General features: G+C 38.8%; 1 protein-coding gene across 4 annotated transcripts in view; it reads right to left on the bottom strand.

Annotated features, from left to right (window-relative positions):
• LOC134813106 (uncharacterized) overlaps positions 1 to 24,534 on the bottom strand; it is a 121,540-nt gene that overhangs the window by 94,435 nt on the left and 2,571 nt on the right. The window lies entirely within an intron of this gene.

Here is a 24,534-nt window from a genome sequence, read left to right as displayed (position 1 = left end):
ACCGGCAGAATCACCAGCTTCAGCTCCATATTGATAAAACAAACCAAAGCAACAAAGTTTCTTGGAGTAGTTATCGACAGGCAACTTTCTTGGGGGCTTCATAAAACAGCACCTAAACGGAAGCCAAAAAATGGCCTGGAATCCGTTTATGGAGGAAAAAGTCTCAATACATTTCACTCTCAATGCCATATCGTATTCATAAAAAAGCTAGACTTGTTGCTTGGGGTTTTCTTGGGGATACATCGTCCATCATAAGTGACTCCCCTACTTGTTGCACAGATAGTCTTCGTTTGCTCCTTGCCATCATTGCCAGAAAGAACTGGATTGTGTAAGCATAGACATTAAGTCTGCTTTCTTACAAGGGAACAACCTGTGTAGTGTGTACATGAAACAAGCAGACCTCTCCCAGGAGGTACTATGGGCTAGTAGAGGGGGGGGGGGCTAGTAGACGCCTGTCTTAAGTGGTATCAGCAGTTGAGGGGGGGGGGGGGGGGCTAGTAGACGCCTGTCTTAAGTGGTATCAGCAGTGGAGGAGGGGGGGGGCTAGTAGACGCCTGTTTTAAGTGGTATCAGCAGTGGAGGGGGGCTATTATAGTAGATGCCTGTCTTAAGTGGTATCAGCAGTGGAGGGGGGGGGGGGGGGGCATCTTATGGGGGCACCAAATCGTCGTTGAAAAACTTAACAAAGCTGATTGTCTAATTTCAATGAAACAAGAAATTTAATTTTTAGCACATTTTACAGAATAAAAAGATGTAAAACAATTCATAAATATATAATGCCCATTTGCTTTTTGACTTTTTATCTTTGACTGCTACAGCAGGGTGTCAGAATTATTTGGGTGCTTGAACTTTTATCTGTATTTTATGACGAAATCAATGGAAAAATATTGTTCCTAGCCGAAATTATTGCCGGTCAGAGGTCAGCGCTTATAGTTATGTGTAATTGTATTGCGCGAGCGATTTTCAATCGCACATTTTGAAAATCAAGTCTAAAAATCTATCTTCTCCCACATTTATTGAGCAATTACCCTCAAACTTTCAGGATATGTTCTTAGGATCAGTTAGAAGAGAACTCTAGGGCCATAATTTTGAGATAGGCCTTTACAGATTTTTAATTTGATTTTGAAAATCTTGGACCTCTAAAAATCGACAAAAGAAGGTCCAAGATTTTCAAAATCGAATTGAAACACTGGCTGATAAGAACAAAGTTGATGACAAAGGAAAGCCCTGGAGATCATCTATCTCACTTGGCTCCAAATTGTGCAGCGCCAATGAGGACATAAAAAGACGCTGCATTCTGGCAAATCTTGCTTTCTAAAACTACAAGAAAGTTTGGGAACAACGCATACCCCTAGCCTTAAGACCAGACTTATCTACGAAGCCCAGGTGCAGTGGTCACAGTCTTAATGTACAATTGTAGTCTGTAGAGCCTGCTGTGCTGCATCGAAGCAGCTATTGACTTAACTGGACATTTGCCACAGGAAACATCTGAGGCAAATCATTACTTCATTAGAATGACTGAACCTAATATAATCAGAAATTACACACTTTACAAGAGATGTGAAGTGGTTCCACTCAGTGAGCGTGTTGCATGTGCACGATGGAGGATGCTCGGCCATGTTCTTCGCAGTGATTTGAATAAAGTTTTATAATAATAAAGTTATATAATAATACCTCATTCTCAATTGAAATTTTAAAAATACACCGTGGGCCAAAAGTCAGTACCCATACGTTGGGTCTTATACCTCTGCCGTGTTTTATATTTGAGAGTTGTTGCTTTGCAGATGGCATACTGTACCTACTTTTTCGAGGAATCCGTCGCCAAAATTTTTAAATTCGAATATTTTAGACCACGCCCATTCAATATTGAAACACCTATATCATTCTTTCTGAACATACTGGAATGGACGCCTAATTTTTTCAGAGACGGTAAATTATCAAATGCTGCATCTGATCTGAAAAAATGATGTAAAACAAATTAGAAATGACGAAGTTATCAAGCATTTTGTGTATCTCGTTAGCAAAATTGACTGGGTGATTATGTGACACCGTGACACGACACCTTAATTGGGCAGCCTGAACGATTCCCATAAAGTTTAACTGTTTAACGGGGTAGTTAACGGGGTGACCTTATCACATGATTAGGTAAGCCAATCATCTGGTCACACGTAATGAATAATCTCGTTATGCTTCGTATCTCGGCCATCCAAACTAAATTTCAATCAAATTTAGCTTGATCCGACTATCCAAACTATCAAATAAATGCCAACATGAACTTTCATTTGAAAAAAATTTACACAGATATTTTTAGAACCATTGGTTCAAATTCCTTGAACCAGTGCAGTGGTTTAAGGAACAACGTATGAGTACTCTACTGCTTTAGCTCAGCGGCAGCAGTTTGAAGCTTCTTTAAATTATTTTTATTCTTATTATAGTACGGGTATCGGCCTTACAAAATGACACGAAAAAGGAGATGGCTCTGAAATGCACAAAAATGAGTTTTGTTCATGTTTTATTATCCAGATAGTTTTGCAACCAGATTTGCTCACATTTTTTCTCACATTTTTGCGACCGGAAATGAAATTCAAAAATATTTCTCCGCACGGAGAAATATTTTTGATATGACCCAAAACTCCGTGAAAGCAGTTTTAATTTCATTATAATTTCATTATGATGCGCCCACGTGCGCGCGCAAATCTGCGTGCAATAATACCAAGCGTGGGAACGTACATTGTAAACAAAACTGGCTTCACGGAGTTTTGCCTTTCAAAACTCTTTTCGCGGAGTTTTGTGTCAAATCTTGTCGCAAAACTGAGCCGTGGAACTGAGCTGTTACAAAATGACAATTTCGTCACGGCTGTCATTTTTTAACAGCAGCCTATAGAAATTTGATTTCACCTAGGACAGTTAGATAAATATAATAGATTGGAGATTAGAATAGCTTTTACAGGAAAAAGGATGGTTAAAAAAAGTTGGGCAACTTCGTGTGAGGTAGTGCCTTACAAAATGACAACCCAAAACGGTATCACTCCAAATCCGATTTGGGAAAAAGTTTCATTATTCTTTCACGTGTCTTACTGTTAGATATATATGTTGTTTATATTATACCAGTTCTGTTTTTACCAGAATATATTAAAAAAGGAACATTTTTTATACTTTGAAAAAATTGAAAAATTGTCATTTTGTGAGGCGTAAAAATCATTTTTTGTTTTCATACTTGAACACAGTATTTGGTTATATTTGATATGTTCTATGCCTGGATAGATCACTTTTAAGTGTTTAGTTAACGTTTGACATGTTTTAGGAGTTGTTATTACTCTCTGCTTTCACAAAATAGAAGCTTTATTTCGTTGAGTTTTGAAATGTTTTTAAAATGTTTTGATATCAGAGCTGCACTTTTTTAATGCTGAAAAACCTGAAGAAGAAAAGGCATTTGTATGTCCCATGCTCATCCCTTTACCCCATTTCCTGTCCTGTTATGCCCCTACTCCAATTACTGTACACTATATACGTATATACGGATACCGACGCATCCCTGCCCATGCCCGCCCTTCTGTAGTTCTTCTGAATTTCATTTTTCTAATGTACCAGCCATTGTTGGATTTCTAACCATATTTAACGTATCAGATGTCAGGGTCAAGAATCTTCAATGTTCCACCGTCAGCGAGGGCGAGCTGTACACGCAGTTTAGCGCATTGGACAGTATACACAGATAGGGTACAAGATAAGAAAGACCAACTAGACGCAGCAATAGCATATTGCATTTTAGCAATCACTGCCGTGGTTTTAATGCTTTGAAGACCGGAAACTTCCCCTTGATAGGGTCCTGCAACACAGTGAACAACATTTTAGACAAAAAACACCTGTGACGGCGAAGTCTAAAGATCACTGCACAGTAATAACGAGTGAGGAAGATGATCTGTTAGTGCAGTACATCATCAACAAAAACAGAGCATACCAAGGATTAAACCGCAAGAGTATCTCACAGTTTGTAATCAAGATCCTGCTAGTTAGAGATGCAGTAAACAAGAAGGTTGTAGGGGGAAGGAGGTTCATAGCTCTATCACCTGCTAGCAGAAGAACGATAGAGAGGGGTAAAGTTTCACGAGCGTTCATTGAAAACTTTGACATCAAGCATGGTAAAATTCTGAGTAAAAAGACGCAGGGTGCCACTTCAGTCAATAGGGTAACAGCTTGTACAGAGGGTATGGCGGTGAAACACATAGATGACCTTACAGAAGAGCTGGTTATGGTTGGAATTATGACTGACCCCATACAGATCGAGGCTGGGTCATGGACAGGAGTAATTGAGCCTTCTAGAATATTCAACTTCGACGAGACGCCACAATTTATCCACCATGGAGTGGATGGCACTGCACGCAACATCCATTATTGTGGAACAGGTGATGCATGTACGGAGATGAAAAAAGATAACAGAGAATGCGTAACAATTAATCCCATGGTGTCCTTGACCGGGAAAATCATCTCATGTCAGGTTATATTTGGAGCAAAAGGGATACGCTCAAACACGGCCCCAAAAGAGGCCGTAGACATGATTGAAAACCTCCTGATATCTGTGACAGAGTATGGCTGCCAGACAGGTAAAAGCCTCCTCGACTTCTTTAAAGAGTTTAATAAATACCTCACTAAAAACAAGATAGTCCGGCCAGTGTGTGTGATGACAGATGGCCATGGTAGCCGGTTTTCCGAACTTGCTCTACTCAATTTCTGTAAGGACAAGCAGATCCGAATGTTCGTATCACCTCCAGATACAACAAGTGTCCTTCAGCCCCTTGATCAAATAAACTCTGTCTTGCACACTGCTTACAGAGATATCAAGAAAGATTTGCTCTTCATAGATGAAAGTGTGAACAGAGAGCTATTCATGGTGATGCTTGGCCTAGCTGGGCAAGTGCAGAGACAGTTGTAAAAGCCTTCAAACGATGTGGCGTCACGGATAGCAAGCTGACCATAAAGTTTATGCAAACTGCAAAGTTTGAGTCAGCCAAGTTAATAAACCCTGTTCAAGAGGAGGAGCCTACAACTCCTAAACGTCAGAAGCGGCAGTTGTGGGAGGTGGAGTCACCGCAGGGAGTTAGAAAGTGCTCAAGTGATTACTACAGACTGAAGTTTGAGGCTCAGCTAGAGGTTTCTAAGAACTATGTAAGTTATTACACGATGTACATTACAACTTTTTTAACTGATCTAACAATACAGTAAGAAATTCAAAGGAAAATCTTCTTTTTCAAGTTTTATTTTATAAAACTGTCTAACCCTTTTCGTATGAATGGAGTTATTGTATGTACTGAACAGCTAACGCCACTTTCCTCAGGCCACAAATCCTGTCTCACTAGAGGACGTACCAGGACTGACCACAGTGGAGAAAGTAAGATTCAGAAAGAGTAAGAACCGAAGTATCACCAGAGTGTTCGGAAGTATGGTCGGCCAGAACATTGCAGCTAAGAAGGCAGAGTTGGAGGTCGAAGAGGCAGCTAAGCAGCAGAAGAAACAGAACAAGAAACAGTGCAGATGCAGAGAGAAATTAAAGTTGATATTTCTACGCTGTGAAGAGTCCTGCCAGTGCCTCGACTCAAGTAACTGTGAGGCAAAGGGTCTAAAGAAATGCAGCAAATGTGATTCTGTTAAGAGGTCTAAGTGCAGCAAGGTTAATTGCAAACTCATGGCAGGTGGAGACCCAGAGATGTACCTTTCAGCAGTGGACAAAAGTAAAAAAAGAATGTCGAGATCAAGAACACCCAAGTCAACACCGGTGAAAAGACCTAGGATATACTCAAGTTCTTCAGGAAGTGATGAGGGTAGTATTAGTGACGTGTCTTGGGGTGATCCAGAGGGAGATACAGTACCAGCAGCTGCGGTTACTGAAAACGTGTCAGATGATGAGAAGATGTCACCAGAGACACAGCTACAGGAATTTTGGAGTTCCGTATCCCCTCCAGTGAAGGAAGATGTCATTGTAGGAAAATGGTTTGCTGCTGTCTACCACACTAAAGGGAAGACAGAGATGAGCATAGGCAGGGCCACTAACCGGTTCTTGGCTGAAGAGGATGGGCCAGTTACCCATCTACAGCTTGACTGCCTAAGACCCAGAGTCGGATCAGAGTTGATACTGACAAGTTATCCTGAGGGCACAGCTGATATCTACATGTTTCCAATTCACGATGTTATAGGGGGGCCTTTATCTTGCACTCTGCCACGTAAGAAGGGAGCGTGGCGCTTCCCCGACCTTAATGAAGTGAGCAAGTTCTACTACTCAACTAAAGACATTAATTGAGCTGCGCTAAATTAGATCATAAAAAGTGAAGATTATGATACATAGATTTGTTGTTTAAAATTGTGTTTTGGGCTTCATGTACACTGTATGTAGTATGTTGATGTACTCGAATTGTAGTTGAATTAAATTATTGGTTGGATTGTATACGTTCTTGTTTTGTACCATAATAGTTTTTTAAAAACCAAAACCAAAATTATGTAAGAATCTTTGATGAAGATTTTACATAATATTTATTTATTTTACGTAATATTTATTAATTTTACGTATGTAATATTTACGTAATATTTGTAAGTAATGACAATCTTTTAAAAGTCTAATTTAGTCAATTTTATTTTAAACTTTCAGAGGCTTTCAAAGCTGAAAATATTATTCTACAATTATAATGGAAATCTTAATTTATATGGGCCTATGCTTGTTTTTGTTTAACAAGGCCATTCTAATTTATTACGTACACTCTTGAAGTCATATTTTAATTTACTACACACCGATTGTTTTACTGGCTCGACCGAGGGGCAAGCTTAGTGTACAGGAGAAGTCATAATAAGGTGACATTGTTATTCTCCTAATTTGGCATTCTAATCAAGATCGGTTTTCTGCAACTTGAAAGAAATACTATCTGACAATAATAATGATCACAAATCCTTTGCATACCTACCTTTGCATAACCCAAGTTATAACAATAACCATAAAATCTCTCTCTTATCACATTCATTTATCAGAATGAGCACCTATGACAAAGCCTGGAAATGTAAGTGTGGGGCTATTATGAAGAGGCTGTCGGTACTAAACTGTACCAGCTGTGGAGATGCCAAGTAAAAGGGGGAGTCCCTACTCAAGAAGAGCGGAGACTGGAAATGCAGCCATTGCGACTGCAACAACTTTAATTGATTGAAATAAATTTTCGTGCACATACAGAATGAATGGTTAATAATTTAATATATATGTAGACCAAGCTCTGTGCACGGGATGCTTCCTGGAAGAATCCAGTTCTTTTAGCGGGGCACCCTACCTAAAGCCAAATTGAGATATAATAATCATATTCCTAGAGAAATAATCAGAAATCGAATACCAAATAATATGATATATATGAGTAGTAACCATATTTACTATGCAAAATGCCCCAACCACATAGTGTAAATTTATATAGAATTCAAATTCCATATCATCATTAAACCTCAATACCTAGTCAATATAATAGCCCAAGCAAAATTAAATAACTTCTTATATACCTTACTGTCATACTACAAATTAATTAAACATTTGAAATCTGTTGACCAGAGAATAAATTTCTAAGCCTAATGCAAGTGAAATAATTTAGATGCAATAATGAATGCCTAATGTGAGTATCATTTGTCAATGTCCTTGTAAAAAAGTCTGTACAAGAGATATGAGTAACTAATATAGAAGAAAAAACAGGAAGTTGTCGTCTGTTGTAAAATAAATAAAATATCTAGAATATAAATTAGAATATAAAATAACATTCAGTCAATGTGTCGTCAGTAAACTGTACAATTATCAAATGTTAAAACTGGGTGATACAGTCACCAAAAAAAAATACTAAGTATGATAAGTTAATAAATTAAATGTGGTCTATAAAACTACCACTAAGTATAATAGGTCAATAAATTAAAAGTGGTTTATAAAACTACCACTGTGGGAACCCCTTCTCCAGTTAAAACATGTCAGTCATGTGCAAAATCAATCAGAATGGTAAGGTGGTAAAAAAGGGAATATCTTTTCGATACATCAATGCTACCGATGCAAGAGAAGAAAACATGCTGAGGAGTAAAAGAGACGGATTCACCGATTGTAAACCTGATTATTAACTGTCAGATTATGATTATTTTAAACTCCTTCTTAGTTTGACTGCTTCTGGTCCGTTTTAGATGATGAAAGTAATTCAATCTGAAACATTGTCATTTTGTAAGGCTTTTCGGTGTCATTTTGTGAGGCATTTTGATCGAAATTAATGATCAAACAAACACATTTAGGCTCATCATAAGCTTACTGGGTTTTAGAATACCAATAATTAGGCAAGGGGCATCCAATATGCCATCTTTGTATCATAAAATAAAACTGTCATTTTGTGAGGCATAACACTGTCATTTTGTGATGCTAGGTCGTTTTTTTGTCATTTTTTCTACCAAAGTCACTAAATCAGTTTTTTTTATTTAACCAGAGTGGTCTTTGATTGACATAAGTCATGGTAGTACCTGGTTTCCTGGGGTTAAATTCAAAACTTTGGTCTCCATTCTGGGTAACAGTTCGGCGGGGCAATGACTGAACAGCAAAAACTTCCATATTTATGTAAGAAATATATAGATTCTATGTCATTATCATTCCTTGGGAAGTGTTAATCAATAATTTTTGATCAAAATCGGCCTAAAACTTTCATATAAATCTTAAAATGGATTTTCAATTTTGAAAGGATGATGTCCAGAGTGCCAACTTTCAAGAGCAGTCCTTTATTTTTGTAACCTCTGATAGTTTTACAACTACGATATTCCACCTAAATCCTTAAATCTATAAGTTCAGATCCTAAGTCCTGAAAAGTTCTAACTTGGCCGTGGATTTATTAAATTCACGGCCCCGGCCCCGGCCAAATTCCAGAACGGCCAATTCCCGGCCCCGGCAAAATTTGGACATTCCCGGCCCCGGCCAAATCCTACCCCCGGTCGTTTACTGGTCCTGTGAGTAAAGTATGTGTGAGAAAATTTTTATAAAATGCATGTATATTTTTGAATTTTAAAATGTATTTTGAGAATGAATTATGAAGACTGAAGTATGAAGTAGTTAGCATTGTAAAGTTTAAGATATTTATAGCTTATGAAACATTGATACAAAGGCCATAATATTTTGCCAGCTCTCCAATAGATAATATCCACCTTGAAGTTGCATTTTATATCCTCAAACTACACTACACAATATAAACTTAAGCATATTATAGTGTAGACTTTCTGCCACAACAAGACTGCAAGCCATAGTAACAACTATAAACAGAACCCCTAATGTCTGCTAACAATTTTCTCCTGGTCCTAATATGAGCCTTGTTAGTTACCTGACCTGTAACCTGTCCTTTCAAAATCGAAGCAGTCAAGGCCAAAAAGTCATACACCAAATGGGCAATATATTTTTATGTATCGTTTTACATCTTTTTATTCTGTAAAATGTGCTAAAATTAAATTTATTGTTTAAAAAAATAAGATATCTCCCATGATCTTAATTTGGTCTGAATTTAACAGACTAGTTTATTTTTAGCTGTAAATTCGATCATAAGTTGAGACAAGCATTAAGCAAGCACCCTTAGTAGGAGCTGTTACGGGGATTTTCGGCTCGATACACCAGGGTCATCAGACATGTCTTAAAAGACGTATTTTTGGCCCCTGAATCGATTGGTGATAGTGGGAAGTGTTGAAAATGGGATTAACCTGGTTTTATTAGAAAAAAACCGATTTTTGGCCCTAAAAATGGTAATTTTTTGAGGTTTTTCAGGATTATCGATAGGTTAATTTCAAGGAAAAGCTTAGATATTTCGGTTTCTGATACATTTTAATATGCCGCATTAGCTAATATTAAATTCATAAGCGCACATAAGAGTTAACCTGGTCAAAATTTTAAAAAACCTTTTAAAAAAATGTTTTTTTGCGCGCAAAATTTTGTTGGCTCTTTATACATCCACAATGAAATATTTTTGCCCAATAAGTGTTTTAATACTGTTCAATAATACTATTTGATATTTTTTCAGCGTAAAAATAAGTTTTGAAAGCGGAAGAAAAAATTATATTTTTCGTGGTGCTGAGCACTTTGAAATTTTTTAACAAAATCGAGCGCTACCGTAAAATTTTAGTAACCCTTCCCTGAAACTCATTTAAGTTTTTGTACCGGTAGTGTTTTGTCCTTTTCTGAAGTTCATGCCTTCTCTGGCTTAATTTCATATAATATTGTTTAAAACAGCACAGTAAAGTGTTTTATAATTGTAGAGTGCCATTTCTAATACTTCAATGTTATATTGTTGAGATACCTTTCCTTGGCTGATTACCTTTTGTTTATACAATTTCACCAATTTAGTATTGCATTGCTTATATGACTATTTGGATTTATAATCTATCGATTGTGGGTATGAATTAAATTTTGGTTCACAATCAACAATAAAATGTCTACTGTGTGGTACCCTTACAAGATTAATTATAGATCTTTTGACAGGAATGCCTGACTTAAACCCCCTCATCCATCACTCATTCCGTGTTACCTGTTGGATGTGGAGGAACCCTACCACAAACTGAAATATTATAAAGGTACCCTTCAGTACATAAATAGAGCACTGTAAATAATATAGATTAGTTACTGCTATCTTCTCAATGCAATTTTGAATACATGTCAGGAACACCTGACTTAAACCCCCTCATCCATCACTCATTCAGTGTTGCCTGTTGGATATGGAGGAAATCTACACCACAAAGTGGAATATTGTAAAGGCACTCTCCAGTACACATAAAATAGAGCACTGTAAATAATATAGATTAGTTGCTGCTATCTTCTTAACATGATTTTGAATTTATAAATAGTAGTAGAGTAAATGTCAGGAATGCCTGACTTAAACCCCCTCATCCATCACTAATTTGGAATAAATGTATAGATGCTGCATTAAATTCATGAAGATATCATTCGTTTTGAGCAATCATTCCCTTAGCTCCCCCATTCTTTGATTGTTTCAAAGAAGTAGTCAAACTACAATATGTATTGTTTAGTTACATCTATTGCTTGTTATTTAAGCCATTTCATGTCTAGTAGATTCAAATAATTTCTGCAATTCTGAATTATGTTGCTGAACAAACTTGACAATCACCATAAATAAATAAATAAATAAATAAATAAAGTCAATTTTTACAGCACAGCAATATATATCTAAATATCAGATCCTCCATTAGAAAGAAGGTGACATGTTTATGGACCCAGAACTAGCTAAGACAGCTAAGACTCTGTGCACATGCGAATCACTTCAAGAATCTTCTTGATGAAAGAAGCTTGTGTGGTTTGTTAAAAGACTTCAATCCGCTCACAGCCATGCAGATTAAGACGAATTTAGATCGACATTATTTTGATAACAATGAAAACTCAAATGGTTTGATTTTTAGCTAAATTACCATAATTATTATAATTAATTAAATACAGGCTGACAATGTTTCATTTCACAAAATGTATCTGAATAATGTAATTTTAACTGAATCTTAAGCTGTTCAATAAGCTTTGTTAGATGATGTTATCGATGCTGTATAAGTTGAAACCTTTTGATGATGAGAGGTACATGAACAAACCTACACTAAACAATACTACATTCCAGCTTGAAACGAAATGAGTGGAGTTGAACGACGCCCTGTTTATCGAAACTACATCAATCAACTTTTCAACTATGCAGGTTATTAATGAAATGAAATGAAATACTACTACTTTGTCGGAACTAAGTCCGATCTACGCCAGATAACCCCCTCCGTATATCCCTGTCCCGCATCAGAGTTCACAGTTCCTCTTTTGAGTTTGTCCCAATTTCCTTCAGTAACATAGACAAGTAGCTGTCTCAACATCACATGCACTTAACTACTCAGTTTTTCACATCCAAAAGGCCCTAAAGCAAGGTCTTCATGTTCTAGGAATTTTTATTGATCTAAGCAAGGCCTTTGACACAATAGACCACACAATTTTGCTTGAGAAACTTGAAATATATGGGATTAGAGGAGTGCCACTTAAGTTACTGGAAAGTTACTTGTCGGACAGAGAGCAGTGTGTGTCCGTCCTGGGCGAAGTATCAGACAGACTTCCTGTTCTCTATGGCGTTCCACAGGGGAGCTGCCTTGGGCCTCTCCTGTTTTTAATATACATAAATGACTTAACAAACTCTCAACTCGATAACACTAGCTATGTCCTATTTGCTGATGATACAAACATATTTGTAGTTGCCAAAACTAGAGCAGAGGCCTACAATAATGCAAATAGGGTCCTACGATCAGTCCACGAGTACACATTGGCTAATAAATTACATGTTAACGCCAAGAAAAGTTGCTACATAGAATTCAATACAGCTAAAAGAAAACTTGATGATCAATCTTTATTAATTGAAAATAGACTTTACCTCAACGGCCTACCTCTCTCAAAGGTGCAGGAAACGAAATTCCTGGGAGTAATTGTCGACGAAGGCCTAACTTTCAATCCCTATAGAGATAAAATTCCATCATCTATCCATAAGGACCTGTACCACACACTTTTTGAAAGTCACCTATCTTATGGCATTACCGTTTGGGGAGGTGCAAGTAATAATAAACTTCAACCACTATTTGTAGCCCAGAAAAAGTGTGTTCGTATCATGTTTGGTGACAAAAAAGCATACCTTGATAAATTTATGACATGTGCTAGGACTAGACCTATCAGTGAACAGAAACTTACTAGCAAATTCTTTGAGAGAGAGCACACCAAGCCAATTTTTGCCCGTCAATCACTCATGACATTGCATAATTTATACGCGTATCACTGCTGCAATGAACTTTTTAAAGTCTTTAAGTATCGAACACCAATTGCACTATTTGAACTTTTCTGTTTGTCTAAAAGACCCGGCAAAGAAACTCTTCTTATAACAACCATGCCCTCAAACAGTTTCGTTTACAAATCTAGTTGCCTTTGGAATTCATTCCGTCAGATGTTGGCACTGAACGACCTTGAAATCACTCATGGTGTATTCAAATCAAAGGTAAAAAAAGTCATTCTCTCGTCTCAGGGTAAAGGTGACAAGAATACCTGGGCCCCTTTGGCAAACTTTCTGAACTCAGGCAGCTTGAACGACTAAATTTGAAAAAATAAAACTTCTTGTCTGAATGAACTATTAGAACCTCAAGAAGCTGATCCGCATGTCTCCGCTACTAAAATGTTTAATGAGCCCAATCACTCATCACTTAACAGTTTAATCTTCAAAGTGAGTTGTACAATCTAGGTTGTTTTAAGTAGCTGTTGATAGTGTAAAACAGGAGTGACTTGATCGTTTTCATAACTTCGATTTACAATTTGTACCATAATAAAACTAGCACTGCCATGGGGTTCAAAAAGGGTCATTGTAAGCCTCCAGCGTAATGGTCCTAAGTCTCTGCCCCATGCAGTGCCTGTCAGCATCAGCTAACAGAATAGCCCTAACATAACGATCAAGCCACAAATTAGGTTCTATAATGATTTAATATTGTTGAATAAAGAGATTTGAATATAATATTTGTTTTATTCTGAATATTTGTTTTATTCTGAGCTTTGTCTTGGTCGGCCTTGCTGTGCTCTACCATGCATAGGTTTCCATAAGACTAAATCACTGGCAAGTAGCTCAGGATGTCTGATGCAGTGTCCCGCCATTTTTAGTCTCCTGCTTCGTAACTTGTTTGACAGCCTTGGTAGACTACCATACAAAGTTATATTGCTGACCTTGTCCTTCCATGAGATACCCAGCACCATACGTAGCATCTTTGTGTATGTCCCGTCCAATACAAATGAAATAAATTATTTTTATCACGCTTATATCAACAATCAAAATTAAAAACTTATGGACGTATATCACTCATTATTATGTATCACTCTCTAACATCTTGTCCTCACTACAAATATTACCACTTCTGATATAATAATGTTTTTTTGTGTCTTCTTTGGCTCAGGCATGGCTCCAGCTCAAAATCTTTGGGTAGCTTTGCGCACGGTGGGGGGGGGGGGGGGGTGAAGCCCCCTGGAAAATTATGGAATTTTACTCTCCTAAACATATTTTAATATCACCAAGACAGTCTCAATTGATTACAGAAGTCAATTGACCCTTAGTTTATACAAAATTTGACAATTTTTGTGTGAACATTTTCAAATCGTTTGGGTGGGTGCAACACCCTTTGGGTGTGTGCGCACCCACCCGAACCTACACGGTGGAGCCATGCCTGCTTTGGCTATCTGTTTCATTTCCAAGACCAACCGCTGATGGATAACTCGATCTTCAGGTGATCGATCTGGAGAGATGAAAACAGTCTTATGATCTTCACACAGTCTCAGCTTTTTGGCATTTACTAATATCTGATGAACGGTAAGTTAGAATTATCTAGCGAAACTTTGACTGGTCTATTTTTTTTGGCTGATTTTCTCCCAACCCAGATAGCTTCAAAACGTGGTTTTTCTTCAATCTGCTGAAAAATCACGGTAACTTTATTGCACAGTTCCTCTTCATCAGTCTCCTTCAAATCAAAGATGAGCACATTCCTACTGCGATCCTCTTCCGATACACCATTCTGTACAACCTTTTTAAAATTCTCTTCTGCAAGCACAGGTGCATTTTTAGTCACTGCTTGACTGTATGACTTCATCTCAGCTTGGACAGTGTCTTGAACAGCGGTCTTGACGGTGGAGTGCATGGATTCCAACTGCTTCGATTTAGTTTCCAGAAGTTCAGCCTGCAGCTTGATAACAGTACTTTGCGATCGGATAAGATCGCTCTTCAACTCCTCCATATCTTTCTTGTTATCCAGAAACGTACTTACATGATTATCGGTAGTCTGATACGCAGAATACAAATTATAAATGTTTTACTGAAACTGACTTCACTGGCTTTTTGAACGTTTCAACTGAAAACTCAGATTTATTGTCACAGTTCGAAGCTTCCGCGAGTTCAGTGATCCAACCGTTATAGACCTCATACTCTTCAGTAATGTAGCTAGGTAGAATAAACTGACAATCTTTGAAGAGTATCCATTTCCTCCATCGATTACTTGTACTTGTATAAAGTAAAAACACAGTACCAGCAAAAATACTGCAAAATGGCAGTTGTAATGTAGCGATAAAATAGAGATATGAGCTAGATTATCAACACGTAAAAAAACTGTAAAACTGTATCATAATATTATTATGCTTTTAACATCATCTGTTGTGATATACATGACAAAGGGCCGGGTTGGAAATGTACAGTAACCTTACTATATTGCAATTACACAATATTATGTGAACGACCCCTAACCCCTTATCTAAGGCTCTATAAGTATTGAATAATGATAACTGCAGGATTTCAAAATGTACAAGGCATCATATCAAAGATTGCATATGCCCGAAAGAAGGACAAATCCAATTTGGCTCTCTGGATGTATGGAAAGCCTTCTGGATGTATGGAAAACCTTCCAGAAAAGGACTGTTCAAAGGAACACTTAAATCCCTCCGACAGGTAATTATTATAAATAATAATTTAGTCTACACTTCATTATGTCAAATCACCTACCATAATGAAGAACTAAAATTGTTGTGTAACCAAGTTTAATGTGACTCAATTTTGGTGGAACTTTAGAATTTGGACGTTATATCTATCATGTTCATCTTAAATCTCATATTATATACTCAATATTCAATTAAACAGACAAAGATAACCTCTCTAGGCCCTCTGGTGGTGACGTATAAGTGCTTTCTCAGTACTTTCTTTCGCTTTTGGACAAATCCAGTGAGTTAACTTTTTATCAGTGGTCGACCGGGGGCAGGATTCTGACCGGGGCCGGGGAGCCCCAATATAGCCGGGGCCGGGGCTGACCACTGAGAATTGGCCGGGGCCAGGGTTTACCCCCCGGAGAATTGCCAATTTTTGAAGTTAAGTTTAGGCTTTAATAAAAAACTTCACCGGACCGTTCCAAGCTGCCTACAAAGCTGGCAGGAGCTGTGCCGACCTAGTTTGGGCACAGAGCATGCTCATATCTGTAGTAATGAAGAAGGAGTTTGAATGGAACAAAGTGAGTATTGACATGTCAGCTGCCTTCAATACCATCCGCAGAGGTACAACAATCAGACTACTAGAAGCTGCAGGATGCTCCAGAGACGACCTGAGGCTTGTACAATACCTCATGGCTAACACCACTCTAGTAGTCAGAGTGTGTTCTACTGACTCAGAGATGTTATCTTTCAACATAGGAGCCTCCCAAGGAGACAGCACAGCTGGTAAATTGTTTACCCTCAATCTAGCTGGAGCTGTAGTGCACATAAGAGCAGTCCTCCCCTCAAGACCCAACCCTCCGATAGCCGATAACCACATGCCTCTTGAGTCCGGCTATTCAGACGATGTAGAGGAGATTGGTGAAGATATGGAGGAGTTACAGGATATCTTTCAGAATATTCTCAGTGAATGGAGTCTCCTGTCTCTTTGTCAATGACACAAAGTTTACCAGAGTGTATTTAGAAGAAGTTGGTGCATGTGACGAGTGGGATAATGAACTAAGAGGAAAAGAGGAGTGGAGAAACGAGACGCTTCTTGGTACTAAGCTTGGATCAGAGCAGGATGTTACTAATAGAATGAATAAAGCTAACACCGCCTTCTGGTCATTTGACAAGCTGTGGTGCCAGGGATCAGAGAGGAGTCAGATAACTGAGAAGAGAAAGATCAAACTCTACGACTCACTAGTAGTATCAGTGCTCCTGTACAACTGCTGCTGCTGGGCCGTACCTCAGCATGTTCTAGAGTATGTAGATGTTGTTCAGAGGAAGCACCTCAAGCGCATCCTACACATCTATTGGCCTAGCTCAATATCTAACAAGGCCCTCTACGCTCGTACCCAGACCAGGCCCCTTTCCGAGAGAGTGGAAAAGGCACGGTGGACAATGCTAGGTCATGTTCTACGCAGTGACAACGACACGCCTGCCTACCAGTCTCTGTTATTTGCTTCACTAGGATGTCAAACACTAAAGGGACGAGTGGGTAGACACAGGACTAATTTGTATGATATTATTGTGAAAAAGGACCTATTTAAGAGACAAATTTATTTGAAAAATGAAGATGATTTTACCAACTTAGTGAACTTAGCAAGAGATAGAGTAGGATGGAGGAGTTTATTTACTTTGAGACATATTGAACGAATGAGTATTCGTAAGCGTAAATAGGCCAGCACTTTGCTGAGCCTCTTTAGGTGCTCTTTTGTTTATAGATGTTATTATACTCTTAAATAAAGGATTTTAATGACACAGTTTTCTTCCGCTCTGAAAGTGAACGAATTACAAAACAGTCTAGAGAATTCCTCGCCCTGCTGCAGAAGATCAATCCTGGGTTGTGCTCACCAAAGCAAACCTCTTTTTTTGTGTATTCAGTGTCTTAACTATGTAAAAGACAACTATAACAGGGTGAGTGGTTTCCTCCTGTTTTACTAACATTTAAAAACATCAGGAGGTGACCGGGATTCCCGGTACCGAGATTGGCAATTTTGAGCTATCCCGGTCCCGGTCAAATGCTGATTTATTTATTTATGATCCCGGTCCCAGTCCCGGTCCCGGTTAATTCGGGATTCTTGGTCCCGGTCCCGGTCCTGGTCCCGGTCAATCACTCAAATTTGCCGGGATTTTGACCGGGATCTTTTACATAATTTCATTCACTGTGATTTTAAGTTTTTCCTTTCATTCATTGTGAATTTCATCTTTAAACATCCTCTGAGCCAAATACAACAATGTTTAAAATTGCTTAACAAGTTTGAGTAATAAATTATGATCATGAATTAACCAGTAATCGACCGGAATTCCCGGTACCGGGATTGGCAATTTTGAGCTATCCCGGTCCCAGTCCTGGTCAAGTCACATTTTTCATCCCGGTCCCGGTAAATTGATAATCTCAATTTTGAGCTATCCCGGTCCCGGTCCCGGTCAAGTCACATTTTGTATCCCGGTCCCGGTCAGGCCTGAAATCATGTCCCGGTCACCTCCTGAAAAACATTATTATTACTACTGTAAATAGACAGTAGTAATTTTTAATCCATTTCTATCGGATTTGCAAACTTTTAAAATGATATAACAGTTGTACGATCTCAAACTTATGTGATATGATACTGTTGATATAAATGTGGGAAGTAATAAAGTATTTGCAGGTGTACACTGTACAGTACTGTTTCTGAAATTGACGAATCCTCTTGTGATGAAGATTGAAGAAGCTATTGCCATCCAATAAATAAATAAAAAGTCCCGCCTTTGTCACCCTCCTCGAATAGAACTAAGAAAATGTGGAGACTTTCTTCATTTAGTTCCAAATCAAGTGGACCAGATGTTGATTTGTTTGAAATGGACTGAGACTTGTTTTTCATATGCCAGGTTGAACAGGTTTGTGTGAAACTTTTGCTCGCAAATATAATTATTATACATATTATCTCGATTTAATTTTAAGAGTATGAGAGGTTATTCTTCTTTAACAATACGAATTTCCCTAGACGTTAGAAACGAAAAAGGATAGTCTGATTGAAGGAAAAGATAATAGTTTCTTCGTCGATTTCGCAACATACTATCTGTGGACATCTACAGAAATCGTCAGGATCTGTGCAACATCGATGTTAATCCTGATTCGCACATGAACAAGTGCCCTGTTCTTAACCCTGAGACTTGAGAGTCTCGGAAAATATCTCTATAGCAAGCTAGGTAGATATCACAAAACATGTCGTTTGAGGTACAGCAACTCGAGGGTGAAACAATTGAAGGGTAAATTATCTGAAGCTGTAAGTTTAAAACCTGTCTCTAAGGCAGGTTTTAAAATGGAAAGACACGTGTCCACGCACGCCAACACCAATGCTGCATTAATGAGTGCAGGTATTGATACGGACCTTTTAACTGGAGCAGGAGAATGTTTTACCAGAACTGTACCTCGTGTCTGACCTGAAGCTTAAGTACAATGACTATGTGACGTCTAATTTATCTGAGAACGCTGCAAACTCCAGCAATGTTTAATCTGATCACATCAGTTTTCAGAAAGACAATGTCGGTAAGACGAGTTTGTTTCGACAGCAGGATCGTATCTAATCTTGCCGCAACAATAGATGCGGATAGAGATGATAACACTTTAACAAAGACAGCACTCTTAAAGGAGATTAGAAAAGAAATCTTTCAATGTAGAAACGAATTCTATCAGAAGATTTATCTTCAAAAACATGTTCGATTTACTGATCGGACTGTAGAAATATAGTGTTTATGTGGATTAATCTGTTAAAGCAGGGCTATTGTATCATTTTAACATTAACTTTGCATAGTGATGATACGTTTATTGTGTCTCTTGTGATTATCTATTTCTACAGTGTTACGGTACCACGAGGTTTCTGGCGCAGTGACGCGCTTTCGAGCAAATATCGTGCTAGATACGTCACGCGCCGCAACCGAATCAGATTTAAGTGCACTTTTTCCATTGTAAACACTACATACGACGCGCAACACGTTCGTTCTACGAGGTCGAGATTTTCGAGGTCTCTAACACCGAAATGGAGCAATATTTAGACGATCTGACACTTTCTAGGGCTTAAGCAACCTAAGAGAAATTAGGGGAACAACTCAGAAAAAATTTTTAGTCGATATTCCGGTGTCTGTAGATGTCCGAAGTTTTGGCAGTAAAGTGCTCACAACACAGCTTCTGAAGGCTCTAGAAGGTTCCCGATACCGTCAAAGTGTTCAGTACACTCTATTCTATCATATAAGAACCCTAAAAGAAGTCACAGGGCTCGAGCAAAAAAGCGTGATATTTGCCCGTAACAGCCTCTACTACCTGAAATAGGCTTTCCCGTCAAGACCTGTAGGAGCAGGCCGGTGAGTCAAGGCGTTAACGGGTGATACTCGTAAAATATCTGAGTCCAACTCGGCGCGCGTCCTGGTAGGTTGTAAACCTACAAGTCAAGGCGGAGAAGACTGGATACTGCAAAGAAGGCAGAAATGCTGATGCAAAGAGGTAGAAAGGTCATTCAAACAATATATATAAGTAAAATACAATTTTAAAATACAATTTTTATTTTCCACAGAAGAATCAATACATATTGAATTATAAATATCCGATAATTCCATTAATAATCATTAAAAGTTGCTTTGTCATTTGTAAAATCAAAAACGAAAAGCCCTACGCTGAACGCGCGCGGCATTTTTTTCTGCAGCTGCCTAGCTTCAAGCTTGTAGCCGCTAACATCAAAGCCGCCGCGCACGCCCAGTGCTGCAGGGTGCATTCTCATTAACAATTAAACTTGGTCAAAGATATTTATATACAATTCCTAAATTAAATCAATATTAATCATGTTAATATGAGTATTCAACACTACTCGACAACAAATATTTGCCGGCCCATCAACGATTCAGTCGCCGAAATAAAAATCAAATGTTTGCTTTTTCGACGTTTGCTTGAGTACGACAAACGATGACACCATTGACGGATGTTACTCGTCTAAATTTCTTCGAAGTAGCGCGCGCCGCTTTCTTCTCGATGGCAAGTGCTACGAAGTAGCGCGCGCCGGGCCAGACCATTAACAATGGTCAATGACACCACCACCAGCCGTTAATTGATAAGTCCATGGGTGACGGGATAAAAATAAAGTCAGATGTGTAATTTCATATTGCCTATCACCTATCACCTAAATTACTTTGCATATACTGCTTCTAGTTACACGATAGCGATCTCATTTCCCAATAACGTGTGACCCAACAGAGGGGATTGTGGAAGGACACGTACATTTTTCATTAACACGTGCCCTGATTACCCCCTCCGTTGAGCTACTATACGGGGAACGTTGACCGCCAGTCTGTAGTCAGATCGTTAATAAATTATACTTTAAAATTGGTTGCCGGGTGATGGTGTCAGTGAGAGACGTTAAGTTAGGTGAACATTGGTACAAAAATATAATAATCTAGCAGTTTATCTCAAAGTTAAAATCACTATTTGTTAAAGTATACAAACAGTTCCATTCAAAAGAACAAAGTCCGAGACACGAGAGCAGAGAGAAGATTTGGAGACTATACACGCATATGTGGGGTTTAAATTTGGTATTAGTAATTTTAGGGTTCGACCGAAAATGTTGGTCGGTTGGTTAATAGGGAGCAGTCACTGTCATTAGAATTATCAGATTAGGAGCAACAATTAGAATCAAATTGGACATATTGTGTATTGTGTATTGTGAAATCAGTGAAACCTAGAATGGCGGTAAAATGCTAGCGCGCCTTGTTATGCGCGCTAACATACTAGCTGCTGAAAATAAAGAAGTATATGCATGATTATTATTTCGATAAGGGGGGACAGAGGGCCCAAGTTGCGATATAAACCAGACAATATTGAAGATTTAGATCTAAATATTGAGCCCTTTGGCTAGAGAATACTTTCTTGAATATTTTCGATAGTTTTTAATATTGGTAATATTAATGAATTGTAATTGATTGATATGTAATATTTAGGCCCGTGGCCAGTTTTCATTCAAACAGTATATGCATGATAATGTCGTTTGGCGGCAGCGCCTGCCGATACCTGGATTATATTGTGTTTAACTTAGAATTCAGTGAAATTTTTGTCATTCCATTCAGCACCATACCTGTTTTGGGCATTCATCAATGACTTTTGTAATTTATTCTTAACAGAAGAACAAGAGGAATTAAAATTAAATGAGCCAATTTTACAAAACTCATTCCACAGCCACGCTGATTTATAGATGAATTGTTTAGTTGGAGAAGGTGTGATTAACATATTGTATTTCCTATGAGATATGGTGAACAAAGAGAACATTGAAATTGGTACTCTTGTCTTAATTATCTTTAAAAATTCCATTAGGCAACGTAGTCTATATAGGTTCTCTACAGCTAATCAGCTAGTAATTTATGTTTTGCAAATAGAGGTTTGGTAGACTCCTTAACATAAAAATCGCAACCCAAACGTTGGGAGCCGAACGGTCTAACTCTAGCACATGTTTTGAATTTGTCTACATACCTTTTATGGTCTCCGAATAGAATTCTTATACATTTCTTCTGAGTAATAATACAATAATTTAAATCAAGTGATGCAACTGGCAGAGCACAATCATAAATCATGAGCCATAAATCTCATCTATCCCTCGTAGCTCTTCTCCTCAGGGATCAGATTGAAAGACATATGTTACACATCACCTGTCTGTAGCATCATGTGCCATCCCTCCTGGTAAATACAAGGGGGGAAGAATGACCCTTTCTCCAATTGAAGCACTCGGTTCATGTTATGTACTGCAAAGAGGTAGAAAGGGTTAAGTTGCTGCAACTTAGAATGAATGAAGGTTAAACCTAATGCATAACTCAGAACATCAGGAATGCTGATACCATCAAGTTCCTGGGTAACAGCACAATAGAGCTCCCTGAAGTCAGCTCCAAGATAACCCAGCGAAGGCTCAGACTTTCAGGTCATGCTCAACGACATCAGGAGCTGACATTGAACAAAATGATCCTCTGGAAGCTAAGTCATGGACATACTAGCAGAGGGGCGACCTCGGCCTCACTTACCTGGGGACCCCAGGCTATTATGTTCATAAACATAGCCTGGCGTAATTGAACCCTCTAAAACGCACAAGTAGGCGCATTTATGCAATTTTACAATCAAATATCCAGATCTTACAATCTAATTCAGCGCGCAGCTTTTGTAGCGCATATGTCACTTTTTTTCCAATTCAAGAAAACAACATTTGCACTTTTTTCAGGGCGATGCAGTGGCGTAACGAAAGGCCCTGCTGACCCCGCTGTGCAGGGGGGCGCCGTCTTAGGGGGGCGCCAAATCGTCGTTTGAATGTGGGACAATTTCGAAAACTTAACTAAAGTACTAGCAAAACTGCGCGTTTTGCTCTAGATACACACTTTTTTAGAGATTTTACCGGCGTATTCTTTAAAATCACCTAATTTGTTCAATTTTAGGGAGGGGCACCAAAAGGGGAGGGGGCGCCAACAGGGGGGCGCATTTTTCGGCAGGGGGGCGCCAACAGGCAACGTTACGCCACTGGGGCGATGGAGATCGTAATTCACTCTATACTCAGCCCGAATAGAGATTCGGCGGGATGACAGGCTGAGCACCGCCCAGTAAGGCCTCACTTATCATTTCTAGATAACCTGAAAGCTGAAGTTAGTCAATGAGTTGTAGCGCGATGCAGTATTGGGCCGCTCCGCGCATCAAATAATTCGTCTCGCAACGACACCTCTTCAATTCGGTAGATCGGCGAGATGCACCACTGTGCCTCACCGAGCTGCGAAGGATTGACATCGTGAATCAACGAAGGATTGACATCGTGAATCAAGTCGATAAGACAAATAGACTGATGAAGGACAAAAAGCTGCGGAGAACATTTGTCAATGGATCTCGGGAACAAGCATTATTGGATCTCGCGAGAAGCATGTTATTGGATGCACGGCGCGGCCCAGTAACGCATCGCGCTACAAAACAACCCCATACTGAGCGCTGCCCAGTAGTCAAACTTCGCCAAAAGCAATAAACCCCAATGATACAGTTGCTCTCGTCCAATGAAATCTCTGCATTTTGCCAAGCGGCGCTTTGTTTCAATATTAGCCATGTCTTGCTGGGTTACTGTACTATTTTATGTTGTATATAATTTTACGGACGAAATGATCCCAGGGGGGACTCCCAACCCACCGCTTCGGCGGGTAGTTGACGCACCTTTCACAAGCAAGAGCCACTTTGGTCTACTTGCTGTGAGGTGTCTCAGCTACATGGGTTGGGGGTCCCCCCCCCTTTTTTTTTGTTGTCTTGCTGGGTTTGGGTAATAGCCATACATGGGACCATGGTCTTTTAGGTCCTCCCACCATTTCATGAGTTGATCAATTATTGACTTGAACCTGTGTAATCTCTATCAGGTGTTACAGAGGTACCAAAACTCTTCCACCCACTAGGCATGAAGGTAACCATTAAATTATTACGAAAATTACAGGATTTTATTGTGAAAATTTGGCAGTACATTCTATATTTCTTATGCTCACTGGGATTTTTTGTCTTACTTTGAAATTTTCTTTTACTTGAATTCCAACATTTTGCTCCCAAATACGAAAAGCGCCCCCCTGTTGGCGCCCCCTCCCCTTTTGGCACCCCTCCCTAAAATTGAACAAATTAGGTGATTTTGGAGGATACGTAAAATCTCCTAAAAAGTGTGTTTCTAGAGCAAAACGCGCAGTTTTGCTAGTACTTTAGTTGAGTTTTTGAAATTGCCCCACATTCAAACGACGATTTGGCGCCCCCCTAAGACGGCGCCCCCCCCGCACAGCGGGGTCAGCGGGGCCCTTCAATACGCCACTGCCGTATCCTAGATGAGATTCAAAGAGAGTGTGGTATATATATCTGTATATCCTAAGATAGCTGGTCTAAAGTTTGTGCAAGTTATATATGTATAACATATATTTTTGTCTGCTTTAACTGATATTAAATGAAATTGTTGTTTTCTTGAAATTGTTGTTTTCTTGAATGTAGAAAAGGCTACCTTCAC

This window comes from Bolinopsis microptera, chromosome 1 (genome assembly GCF_026151205.1).
Source record: "Bolinopsis microptera isolate Bmic1 chromosome 1, MBARI_Bmic_1.0, whole genome shotgun sequence".
NCBI classification, from domain to species: Eukaryota; Metazoa; Ctenophora; class Tentaculata; order Lobata; family Bolinopsidae; genus Bolinopsis; species Bolinopsis microptera.
The sequence above is the reverse complement of the archived record's forward strand: the minus strand, read 5'-3'. Positions and strand labels throughout refer to the sequence as shown.